Here is a 13040-nt window from a genome sequence, read left to right as displayed (position 1 = left end):
CAAATTTGCCGATGACAGAAAGCTAGGAGGGATAGCTAACACTAGGGAAGAGATGGAGAGTATTCAAAAAGATCTAGAAAAGCTTGCACAGTGGTCAGCGACTAACAGAATGGTATTTAATAAGGAGAAATGCAAAGTCCTACATCTGGGCAAGAAAAATGAAGAAAGCACATACAAAATGGGAGGAACTGGCTAAGCAGCACATGTGAAAAAGACTTGGGTATACTAATAGATCATAGACTGAACATGAGTCAACAATGTGATGCAGCAGCCAAAAAGGCAAACACAATTCTAGGATGTATTAAGAGAAGCATAGAGTCTAGATCACGTGAGGTCATTATCCCCCTCTACTCTTCCTTAGTCAGACCTCATCTGGAATGTCCAGACAAACTGGAGCAAGTTCAGAGAAGAGTTACCAAGATGGTGAGCATCTGCAAATCATGTCCTGTGAGTAACGGTTAAAGGATCTGGGAATGTTTAGCAGAAGAGAAGGCTGAGAGGAGACTTAATAGCGGTCTACAAATATCTGAAGGGCTGTCACAGTGCAGAGGGATCAGCCCTATTCTCATCTGCACAAGGAAAGACTAGAAGCAATGGGATGAAACTGAAAGGGAGGAGACACAGATTAGATATTAGACAGTGAGGGGGATCAATGAGTGGAACAGGTTGCCATGGGAGGTGGGGAGTTCTCCTGCAATGGAAGTCTTCAGAGACCGGACAGACATCTGTCTGGGATGATGTAGTGATCCTGCACTGAGCAGGGGGTCAGACCCGATGACCCCGGAGGACCCTTCCAACTTTACCAGTCTAGGATTCTATGGAATAAACAGGAATCTACTGGATTTTATCTTATATTGTAGCATTTGGCCTTTAATTTTTATTGGATATTTAGACCTCAGATATGATTTTTTGGGGAAACCAGAGCATTTTATGAGAAAAAAATGACCAGTTGCAGACTATTCACAGCCTATGCAAACTCTAGTTTTTAGGGGGTAAAAAGGTGTATAACTAAGAGAATCGTCGGTGCTGGATAACATTTTGTGTGCAGTCTTATATCTCCCCAAATGAATAAGCGCGTCCTCTTGAGGTGCGCAGTGACTTTTGGGGTCCAAGGGCACTTTGTAGACACTTGGGTCATAGCTGATAACATTGTACTAAAATATATAAACAGCCAATAGGAAAGGAATGTTATGTACTAACAGTAAAACGGCTCCAGCGGAAGCCTCATATAGCAGAACGTCCGCGGCGTACCGACAAATGGCACAGAATGTGTTAATTTCGGAAAGCTTCTCCTTTTTTAAATTGCCTTTGTTTTATATGATACAAATCAATACCGTGTCTGGAGAAGAGGTGGACAAGAAGCAAACTCTTGTGAAGAGCATGTGACTTCAGAAGCTTGGAGTGATTAATGGAAGTTGGAACTCGGATGTTCAATCGTGTTTTTGTCTCGATCAGGTGGCAGCGGGCCGGAGCGTTAGTGGATATCTCAAGGTTGGGATAACATCAATGCACCATGATATTTAGCTGCCATCCGGCCCGGCTGCTCCGGAGTTACTTCCCAGCGCCAGGATCGCTCACAATCTTTCCACTTGGCTGGACGCTGTTGTCCGAGAGATAGAAATTGAGTTCACAGGTGAAATAAATAGATATTAAAGTTGTTGTTTTGATCTGACACAAATACATTTAATGGGTCCCTCGAAGCCGACCCCGCTGTCGGCCTCCGCGCCGCTCGGCCATCCTATCAGCAGCATAGATTCCTTTTCCGAGTGTGAAATATCTCATTTTAAACCGCAAGTCGCTAATAGCAGCCTGGGTTTTTTTTATTGCTTTATATATTGTTGTTTTGTTTCAGTGTGTTTTTCTCGTAACACGAGGATTTTCTGGTCTTTTGCTTTTAAAACTCCTGTTTTTTAATTAGCTGATTCACTAACGCCAAGCTAAATTCAAATTCAGCACTCGGGGAACATCATTACCACAGATCAAAAGGAGGCATTAATGATGCAGAAAGGTGCAGCAGTTTGGCAAAATTAAATAATTTACATGGCTGTGTGTGGAGGGTCCCCAAAGGGGTTTATTCCAGGCTTTCTTTAGGATTCCTACCAACCCCCTCCTCCTATCCGGTTCTGCATCTTTGTGCAAGCCCGTTCCTCTCTGCATATTTCTCTGCTACTTATGAAGCCCAGCATCCTGCTGCTCACCACTGATTCCCGCGCCTCGCGCCTCCCTGCAGTATTACTGCTCGCCGCTCGCCAGTTTTGCATTTTCTGGGCTACAATCTTCATTTAAAGGTTAATCATCTTTACTAAATATTCTGTAGCGATTCATCCCTGGCCCAAGGTGTTCTCCAGACGCTTTTGCTGCTACACTTAGTCCCTCCGAGTCTCCAGAGCTTTCAGATAGTAAGAAAGTAGCATTCCCACCCGGATCTTTCGCATGCGGTACTGGAGTAAGAACATGTGTGCCGAAAACAGACAAATCCTTGATTCAGAATTTGCAAAAATTAATTTCAGCCGAGGGGTGGAGGATTGTTTGCCTCCAGGAAAACAAAGCGGAGTAAGAGGATAAGAAGAATGGAGGTTAGGAGATTAGGTTTTTTTTTTTTCTTCTTTGCAATTTTCCTACGATTGCAAATACAAAAACTGCAAAAGTAAGAAACAAAGGACGGAGAAACCCCCTGATGGTTAAACGGCTTCATTCCTGGAACATGTCCAAAAACAAGTAAACTCGCCAGGCAAAACTGCCCAGCGGGAGGCTTCGCAGGACTTAGTCCAGCAGGTGACACAGTGTAATGTGGCAGAATGACAGTATACGGATGTGCGCGCAGGAGGGGTTAATTTCTGGTAAATGACCGATACCAGGAGCCTTCTTCTTACCCCACAGGGAATCTCCATTTGTCAGGCTCAAGTGTAGGAAACAGAATCAGCAGTTCTATGAGGAGCTAGACTCAGAGGGGAGCATAGGGGAGAAGGTGAAGAAGAAATTGGAAGAATCAGGTGCTTGTCTGTGTCCGCTTTACATGAGAGCTGAGAAAGAGATGCTCCGGTTGTCAGATGGAGCTTGCAGTAACGAATGCCCCTAATGAAGCACCCAATTAACTAGGATCGGAGCCTTAATAGTAGCTGACGGAGCTGAAAGCTCTGAGTAGTCAATTGTCAAGTTCAACATCCCTTTGGAGTGAAATGTGGTGAAGCTCCATTCATCTCTGTCAGGAAAGTAAAGGCCAAAATATTAACCCTTGCAGTGACTTCACAGTCTTCTAGCCAATACTTTCATTTCAAAGTGACACAATTAGGTGATGACAAATTTTGGATAATGCATTAAGCATGAAACCCGTGCAACAAAGAGATACAGGCAGCAACGGGCGCTTGCGTTATATTCTTACCCGCAAATTAGGAGCAATGGCGCGTTGAAGACCGTACGTTTCAGTCTATTATGTCGGCTGCAGCTCGCCTTTTTGATAGATGATTGGACACTTTCCAGGTAGATATGTATCCAGAAAATGGGCCTACATGTGATGAGGCGGCGGGGCGATCACGGCCCGTGCCACCAGGAAGCCACTCTGCCTTGGCTGGACTCTGTGCTGTGCTACTTTGCTGTATACTCCATGTATAAGACGGCACGGCTTGTGTAACGTCTGAACATTACAGCAGAATCGCACCCAAATGTTCACATTTACCATAAATTAAAGGTGCAACACTGAGAAGTACAAAATGTGTACAATGTTACACTTACAGACGGGCCGCTCTTCCAGGAATCATACAGAACGACAAGAATAAAAAGAGAACCATAAAATGACCTTTATAAAAATAAATACATAAAAGACAAAAAAAATGTAACATGAAACACAAAACTAAAGTACAGAACTGCGGCTGACCCGGCGGCACGCAGCGCCTACGTCTCTCAGGGCGCTCGCTTCTTGACTAACGTAGTATGCAAGGCTGAAAAAAGATAATGTCCATCCAGTTCAGCCTGTTTCCACTCCCCTTGTAGATCCAGAGGAAGGCAAAAAAAAAACATTGAGGCAGACACAAATTTACCCCATTTGGTGCACAAAATTCCTTCCCGACTCCATAATGGCAGTCCGAATAATCCCTGGATCAACAGTTGGAAGGTGGCCGTTGGAGGGGAAGAGCTAGTTGGATGGGTTCTGACTCCTGTCCTTACAAGTTCTGGTTGGCAAGACGGGAGGTACATCATAGGGCACTAAGCAGATCCATGTTCCATCACCATGCGGTGGCAGCGTCACGCGGGCAGGCCCGTCCAGCTTTTCATGCCGCCAGCCTGCAGGCGCCGTGGTCTCTGGAGTTTGGATTGTCTGTCAGTATGAGTGCAGTGGAGGAGCTGGACTGTAGTCCATATTCTGCAAGACATTAGCGCTCTCTGCCTCACTACTCCCGCTGTTACCTCGCATCTGGAAGACCCAGTAGCAGCGCTATACAGTATAAGTGCGATTCAAGCTATGACATCATTTGTGATTGCTTTATTCAAGGACGCATTATATGATTTGGGTATTGGGGTTATTGGAGCGGCCCATGCTGGGTCTGATGTTGTGCACTAATCATTGGTCTGTCACCAGCGTCAGAGCTGTATTGCTCATCCGGCCTACATTAGTGCAGATACCGTTGTTTCTTGTACCCGGTTTAGTTATTTCGCACTTTGCCTTGTTGGGCTTTCTCTAACAGACCTCGTCATTCTATACAATCCCCGCACTGCACACCGCCGGTGTATTCATACCTGATTAAACCTTATGATAATTAGATGTGGGGATGGGATTCATTCACGTGTAGTAAAATCCCAACTACAAGAGAGCACTCCACAATCCGCACATCACTGGGAACAGGAAGGTTCAGTGTTTTTAAAGACGCGCCGGTAAGTTCCGTTTTCGGCCGCACCGCTGTTTCTCGTTGTTTATAATTCATAAGAAAATGGCGACGCGGCAGGAGAAGTGGTTTTGTGTGCTGAGTCAGCGCCAAGTGCAACGTGAATCGCAATGTAGATTCCAACAACAGCAAATGTACGAGGGGCACAGAATATAATGAGCTTGGTTGCATGTGCAGACGAACCTCAGGGACCATAAAACTGGAAGCGAGACCCCCGGCTCTGCAAGGTGGCAGAAAGTGGAACTTACTGGATGCCAGAAAAAACTTTGAACGTTCCTCTTTTCAGTGACTTCTTGTCTTTTGTAGTTTGTTTGTAATTAAATCCCCAGATCTGCTCCTTTTTGAATAACCCTGCATATTAGTAGATTAGAGATCAGAATGAAGATGACGCTTAGGTCAGGCCACGTTAGGTCAGGCCACGTTAGGTCAGGCCACGTTAGGTCAGGCCACGTTAGGTCAGGCCACGTTAGGTCAGGCCACGTTAGGTCAGGCCACGTTAGGTCAGGCCACGTTAGGTCAGGCCACGTTAGGTCAGGCCACGTTAGGCCAGGCCACGTAAGGCCAGGGCACGTTAGGCCAGGGCACGTTAGGCCAGGGCACGTTAGGCCAGGGCACGTTAGGCCAGGGCACGTTAGGTCAGGCCATGTTAGGTCAGGCCATGTTAGGTCAGGCCATGGTAGGCCAGGGCATGGTAGGCCAGGGCATGTTGGGTCAGGGCATGTCGTCTATGGTCTTTATTGTATTGATGTCTACTACCATAATGAGAATTGCTTTACTTACATATGGACATAAACAAAGTTATGGGGCTCAAAGTGAGCAAACCGGGGGTCCAAGGAGGTATGTTTCATACTCGCCGGGCAGCCCGTTCCAGCGCTGTGTCCCCTTGGGTGATGTGCACTCAGAGCTAACATTGTATGGACACAGCACTGCAACAGGGTGCCTGGGGAGCATTAGAGGTGCCTGCACAGACTCGCCAGTCCCTCACGTTTGAGCCCCATATCCTAATTTGTGGGGCTCAAAGATGATAACTGTGTCCCTTTACCCCTTAGTGACCAAGCCTGTTTGCGCCTTAATGACCAGGCAAACTTTTGGAAATCTGACATGTTACTTTAACATGGAATAACTCCATAAAGGTTCTGCATATCCAAGTGATTCTGACAGTTTTTTCGCCACATGTTGTACTTCATTTAGGTGGTAAAAATAGACCGATAGAATTTGTGTAAATTTATTAAAAGCGCCAAAATTGAGAACATTTTGAAGAAATTGCCATTTTTTTCACATTTTCAACTGCAATATCTCTATATGTGTAAACATACTGTACAAATTTTTGATAAAATATATATTTCCACCAGTTTACTTTATTCTGGAAGCACATTGGAAAAACTTCAGTTTTTTTTTTTTTTTTAACCATTTAGGAGACGTAAAAAATTTAACATTAATTATTAACATTTTGAGGAACTCTTTGTTTTCCTGCACCAAGCCAAGATTGTAAAGGCTCCTAGGTGTCAGAATAATAGATCCCCCCACAAATGACCCCATTTAAAAAAATACACATCATAAAATATATTCACTGAGGGGGTCCGGAGGATTTTGACCGCACCGTTTCTTTTCAGAAGTTAATGCAATTAGGAGGAGAAAAAATAAGTCCATATTTTTGCAAATATTTAATTTAAAAGATTTTTTTCTATAATGCACATGAAAATGAGGATTTACACCCCAAAATGGATCCCCCTGTTTCTCCTGTGTTCAGGAACATACCCATTGTGGCCTTAATCTTATCTCCGTATACACAACGGGGGCCAAACCGAAAGGAGCATCAAACTTCAACTGTTTTAACTTTTATGTGATTGCCATTATGCATTGGATGGCCAGGAGCAAGGAGACTTTAAATTTCCCGGGCCCTCCCCAGCTTTTGCGCTTGCATCCACCATTTTGCCGATGGGCGCATACGCCAAAGTTTGGGAAAGTTCTGTGGATAAAGATCCTGTCAGGGGACATCGCTGGAGGCCTTGGGTAAGTAAATTCACCTTTGCTCACGGATCGAATCCATAATGGGAGGTGAAACTTTACCTATTTTTTACTTTTACGTGATTGCCATTTTCTATTGAAAAACGGCGAGCAGGAGCAGGGAGATTGTGAATTACCCCGGCAATCCGTGGCTTTTGCGCGTGTCTGCCACATTGGCGGCGGGCGCGTGCGCAGAAGCTGTGGTGAGGTCTGTGGATAAATCCTGGGGCCTAAGGTACATAATTTTATCTCCCCGCATGGATATGATCCATGGAGCGAAAGGAAACAAACTTTTTTATTAACTTTTAAAATTTTTTTTTTTACTTTTCATGATGGCATAAATAGTGCGCAGCTTAATATTCACTCCACAACTAATAACCAACAGTAACTTTATCTTAACTAGAAGATATCATATGAAGAAAGAAATAGATGGATTCCTAGAAATGGCATTTATTTACAGTCAGCGGCCAGCATGGTACAAGTAAAAGTGTCCGAACTTACAGACTATCTAAGCTTGTTACATGGCGGACAGTCAGATTGTGTAACGAAGCGTGCGGTATCGGCCCCGCTGTTCACGCTGCATCCTTGTCTTTATACGGAAGTGGCTACAACTTGGCATTAAAGTGCAGAGGAAATGCTGGTTGTTTTTATACGTTTTTTATTTCTTCCCGCTTTGTTCTCTTTCATAAATCACACATTATCCTATAAATCGGCCGGCACTTTTCTCCACCTGATTTTTTAAAAATCCCGACGTTTACTGAATTGTTCTCATTTAGTTTTTATCTTCTAGTCGTCGTTTGCGTTGCTCCTACCTGCGCCCCATGAAGAGCGGTGGAGATCATACAGCAGACTAGTTTCATCATCGCCGTATTGTTCTAATGCCGCGGCACAAGCGCTTATTCCGTGACCGCGGCCCTGAGGAGGTTTTAGAATATTTCACAGATGACATTTGTGCCAGACTTCGTTTACTTCTAGTAGGTTCCGTGTTGCAAATATCGGTATTTCCCATACAGGAACGGGAATGCCATTTGGGGATTAATGACAGTATTTTAATGCGGGCCATTGTTCCGTAAGTCTGGCCTTTTTGTTGCCTCTTCTAGTTGGGTTTTGTTCGCGATGTGAGTGGCAGTATTTTGGCACTCGGTCAAGTTACCAATGCTCTGCGGACTGTGAGAGCGGAGTATTTTTGGGTGCGCCCTCTCCAGCGGCTATTGTTATTCATGTCCTTCTATCTCCCCGCACAGTGACCGGTCTTTCCATGGCTGAGCTTATTGTGGTTCTAATCTTTCTTTGATACCTGCTGCGCTCACAGCTGCCAGACTCTGTTCTCTCTCAGGATCCACCTGTTTAATCCACTGCTCCAGAATACGCTGCTTTCTATTCATGTGGCGGCCGGTATTTTGGACATTTGACTTAAAGCGACTATAAATTAAAGTTTTGCTGCTGCAATATCTTGCGGCTGTTATAATATTCAGGGAACGGCATGGGAAGCCGAGGTCTGATATAAAAAATATTACTGACCGGGACGGACGCAATTTATTTAGTGATCTGCACCGAGATTTAAGGGGTTTTAGGGAATATTTTATACTGGAAATGAGCTCCCAATTATCTACCTTACATCAATTCCAGAGGCTGAGAATATTATTATATTGTCAATGTGGCAAAAACTGTGGACAAAAATAATTGTAACTCCGCAGTTCTGCTGTAACCCCGTAGATTGCGGGCTCATGTACGGTATATGTGGGCATCCCTATTGTTGTAGCGCCGCAGAAAAATAATGATTCCTCTAAATCCTCCGACTAATTACATTTCATGGCATTATATTAGATTGGAGCTCCATCTACTCTCTGTTTTTGCTACATTCCTTCTTAGTATTATACATTTTGGTTTTCTTGCTATTGATTAATGATGACATTTGGTAGTTCCCTAATTACGCATTGGCTTCCGCTGGGGCCACACCCGCTGACCCTTATCTGTGTTCTATTGACAATTAGTTTTTTCGTGACGATTGAAGTATTTGTCATCTGTAGTATCAGTCAGGCAGCGGCAGCGACTTCTCTCTTGGAGGCTGTAGTCCTAATCTGCTGTGGATGGCCGAGCTCCGGCATCTATTCCTTTCTGTTCCGTTCTGAAGCGTGAATGTATCGTTGCTATATACATGTATTGTATTCGCCGGGAGGTTTAACCTCACCTCTATCGGAAGCCTCGTCCTTCTTCTGCCCTTTCACGGTCTGTGGCTTTTCCATACAACAGCATCATTTCTACTCTACAGCTAAGTATGTGTATATTCATGGACATATAGGAGATTGATGGCAGAAAAGACCCCCGGAGACCACCCGGTCCACCTGATCTATCCTTATGGGATTTCCTTTGGATTTCTCTTTTTGGATAGATTCATACTTCTATTCACTTTTTTATTGAATTTCTAACCAAATCTGCTGGAAGTTTGTTCCACACATTAGTGAAATAATATTTTCTGGCATCGCTTTTCATTATCCCTCACACTCATTTCTGATCGCACCCCTAGATTCATCGCTTTTCATTATCCCTCACACTCCTTTCTGATCGCACCCCGAGATTCTTATTCAATACACTTTTCCCTTTAACAAATGAAGTTCTTTAAAGTAGTGTTCTCAGTTGTAGCATTTCTGTAAAAAAACAAGCTTCCCATGCAGTAAAATAACAGCTAAGCATCTACTCGCCTCCCCCAACTCCCGCTGTGCCCCATGCCGTTGCTCGGTCCCCCGTGCCTCAGACCTCCCCTGCAGCCGATGCGCTCCATCATTGGCTGCTGCATAGATTGTGACGTCCCATAAAGAGGCCGGGGAAGTCTGTAAACATGATGTCAGAGGGGAGGCCCGGAGCGCTGGTGCAGGGAGAGGCGACTATATGTTAATTTATTTTACTGCATGGGAAGCTTAATGTTATAAAAATGCTACAACTCAGAAAACCCCTTTAAGTCCTTCTTGAAAAGTTTTATTCTTGAGACCTTTCATCATTTTTGTAGCTCATCTTTGGACTCGTTGTATTTTATCGATGTCTTCTGGTGAGATCTCCAGCGCCAGACACCGTGTCCTACTGCTTAGACCTCTAGCCATGCAGTTGAGCATCCTACCTGCTTTCCCCACTGCTTGGCCGCACTATTGACTCATTTGGAAGCTCTATATAAGATACTAGCTGATATACCCCTCTTCGCCCGAGTTAATTTGGTACTGGTGTTTATCTGGTGTTCACACGGAAAAGCTTATGAAGTCGTGGTTACTTTAGAGATACTGAGGAAAAAAAATATGTTCACCATTTTGCATAGTTCTCTGCGTTACCCAGGAAATAACACGGGGAGGTAACCATGCGAGGTTTCCTTTATATAAAATGACATCAGGAAGTGAGAGAATTAGATTACATACGTAAAATTTGGATGCTAATTCTTTTGCGCATAGAATTGAATAATCGAGTTGGGACCCATTAGCTTTTCCTATTTATGACATAATCAATGCTCGTGCCAAATTTCACGTTTCTATGACACCGGAAAGTGAAAAAATTACATTCCACACGTAAAATTTGTACGCTAATTCTTTTGCGCATAGAATTGAATAATGGAGTTGGGACCCATTAGCTTTTCCTATTTATGACATCATCGATGCTCGTGCCAAATTTCACGTTTCTATGACACCGGAAAGTGAAAAAATTACATTCCACACGTAAAATTTGGACGCCAATTCTTTTGCGCTAGAATTGAATAATCGAGTTGGGACCCATTAGCTTTTCCTATTTATGTCATAATCAATGCTCGTGTCAAATTTCACGTTTCTATGACATTGGTAAGTGACAGATTTAGATTATGTACGTAAAATTTCGACGCCAATTCTTTTGCGCTAGAATTGAATAATCGAGTTGAGACCCAATTACTTTTCCTATTTTGAAGATAATCTATGCTTGCGCCAAATTTCATGTTTCTGCGACATCGGGAAGTTGGAGAACTTTTGGCGAGTCAGTGAGTGAGTCAGTGAGGGCTTTCGTCTTTATATATATATATATAGATATGTATATTTTTTGGAGGTTCACAACATGCATTGTAAAAACTTCAATGTGCTGGAAAAGTAAGAAATTCTGAGTATAGGTTTTGCGGGCAGCAAGTAGTGATGTCGTTCAGGTTGGTTCAGAGACAAATGGGTTCTGTATTTCTTGAATCATTAAACAGTAAGTCAATGATAAAGTAAAACAATTTGTTAGAGCAGAAAAGAATTCCGAGTTCTAAGTGGGCTACAGATGGAATACATCGACGACAAAGAGGTGGAGAGAAAGCAAATAATATTTAAATTGCTACACAAGTGAAATTATGGCCATGTTGTCTTCAGAGGGGGCGGCGGGTGTAAAATTGCTAAATGGCGTGGTATTTCTGAACCTGTGACAGAGATGTTCTCCAAAGTGCTCTGTAATTACACCTTGTCTTGTGGACATTGGTACTGGCTGATTAGATCCCGCTCTGGGAGTGCTACCTTCAGCAGGGCCTCACTGAGATAAATAGTATGTTACCAGAAGCAACTAAGCATGTTCTTGATGAATATTTGTGTTTGAGTGTGAAGGACGCCACTTCCAGTCCTCCAAAATACAAACTAGAGTCTTAAATGTACAATTATGCACATTGTCTGCGAGAGAGGAAAAGGAAATAAATAGGTTTTAGAGCATGTGCAATGTGCGCCGCGGCTTGAAGTGACAACTGGTAGCAAACGAAGACTTACAGCAAGCCGGTTCTCAAGGAGCATCAGAAATGAGTTCCCGTAGTGACCTCAGTAGCACCCGCAAGGCCCCGCTGGTTGCACAACCTCATGCAGCATTTTGGACTTGAGTCATAAAAGGAAATCTTGGTTTGTTTAAGCTTAATCTGGGCACAGGGCCATCTTTCCTCTTGGAAAGGTAGTTTTGGCATCCACAATGTGCCCATGACTGCTCTATCTGCTAGCTCCGAGTCGGCAAGCACCTGTAATCCGCTCTTCTGCAATGATATGGGTCTCCACAATCACAAAAGGCCCTTTTCCCGCTCCTCACTTGGAAGGATTCTTATTAAGCACTGCAGTCTAACAATGATGTCTCAGCACAGGATTGAGAGAACGATGCCGTGTCAATATTGTTAGAGGGACTGTAGAGAAAAGGCGCTCATCTTTTAGGAAATTCACACAATGTATTCTGTTAGAAAGATATGCGCTCAATAACTGGCCAGACAGCTGTCATTCGAAACATCTCCTTGTTCTGACTCAAGTACCAGATCCCTAACGCAGCATATCCTGTACCAGTCACATTCCATTTCCTCCCGTCTCATGGGACCATTTGCAATATTGATCACTCCTTTCTAAGGGCGAGTCCCGTGGGGTAAGGCAATACCCCCTGACACGCTACATCTTGTCAACCACAGGCAGAGTTTGTGTTGCACTTGCTCCTAAACAAATTACAATGTGTCTGCTATGGCAGTTCTATATCTTCACACCAAGAGCTGACAGCTTTAATGAAGCAAGGGACACAGATCAAATCCCACACAAAATATTTCTTTAGCATGTGTAAAAGAGGCAGATGCTGGTTCTATCCGTAAGGTCATCCGTGGAGGCGCTGAGGGGCTTCGCTGCTGTAATTTGTGATGACGTTTAATCAATAGTTCATACTGTACTTTATTGCACAGTCCTGGGTCTCTATTTATTTTGTGAACCATCCAAAACCAATACTGCTCAATTAAACTTCTGTAGCGCTGCTACCCCACCGTCTGATTTCTTGAGCCGAGGCTTTTCCTGTACCGAGGTACAAGAAATGAGCGCAGCTTTTGGAAAACTCCCCTGTTAACCCCTTTCCATCGCCGAGCTTCACCAGAAGAAAAGAACCCAAGCCGGACGAGTTCAAAGAAAACGAAGAGAATCCTCCCATTCTATAGCTTAAGATTTATTGGGCGATATCACGCTGATGTATACCACCTTCTGCTTTTGTTGGCTTGCCCTATTCCTCCTGTTTAACAACAGCCTGCCTGTGTATTGCATCTCTCGATGAACACAATACACGCACAAGGAGAATCGTATCAGTAATCCATCCAAGGGACATCCGTATCACATTCCTCCGGAGATGAATGGACTGGTGGAAAGAACAAGAGATCCCACAGATAGCGGGCCCGGC

At 43.9% G+C, this 13040-nt stretch overlaps 1 protein-coding gene across 2 annotated transcripts in view; it reads left to right on the top strand.

Annotated features, from left to right (window-relative positions):
• The window catches only part of EFNA2 (ephrin A2), a 229709-nt gene that overhangs the window by 137750 nt on the left and 78919 nt on the right, over positions 1 to 13040 (top strand). The gene's annotated exons all lie outside the window — the stretch shown is intronic.

The sequence above is a fragment of the Eleutherodactylus coqui genome, chromosome 5 (assembly GCF_035609145.1).
Source record: "Eleutherodactylus coqui strain aEleCoq1 chromosome 5, aEleCoq1.hap1, whole genome shotgun sequence".
NCBI classification, from domain to species: domain Eukaryota; kingdom Metazoa; phylum Chordata; class Amphibia; order Anura; family Eleutherodactylidae; genus Eleutherodactylus; species Eleutherodactylus coqui.
Note: the sequence above shows the minus strand (reverse complement) of the source record. Positions and strands in the feature narration are given on the sequence as shown.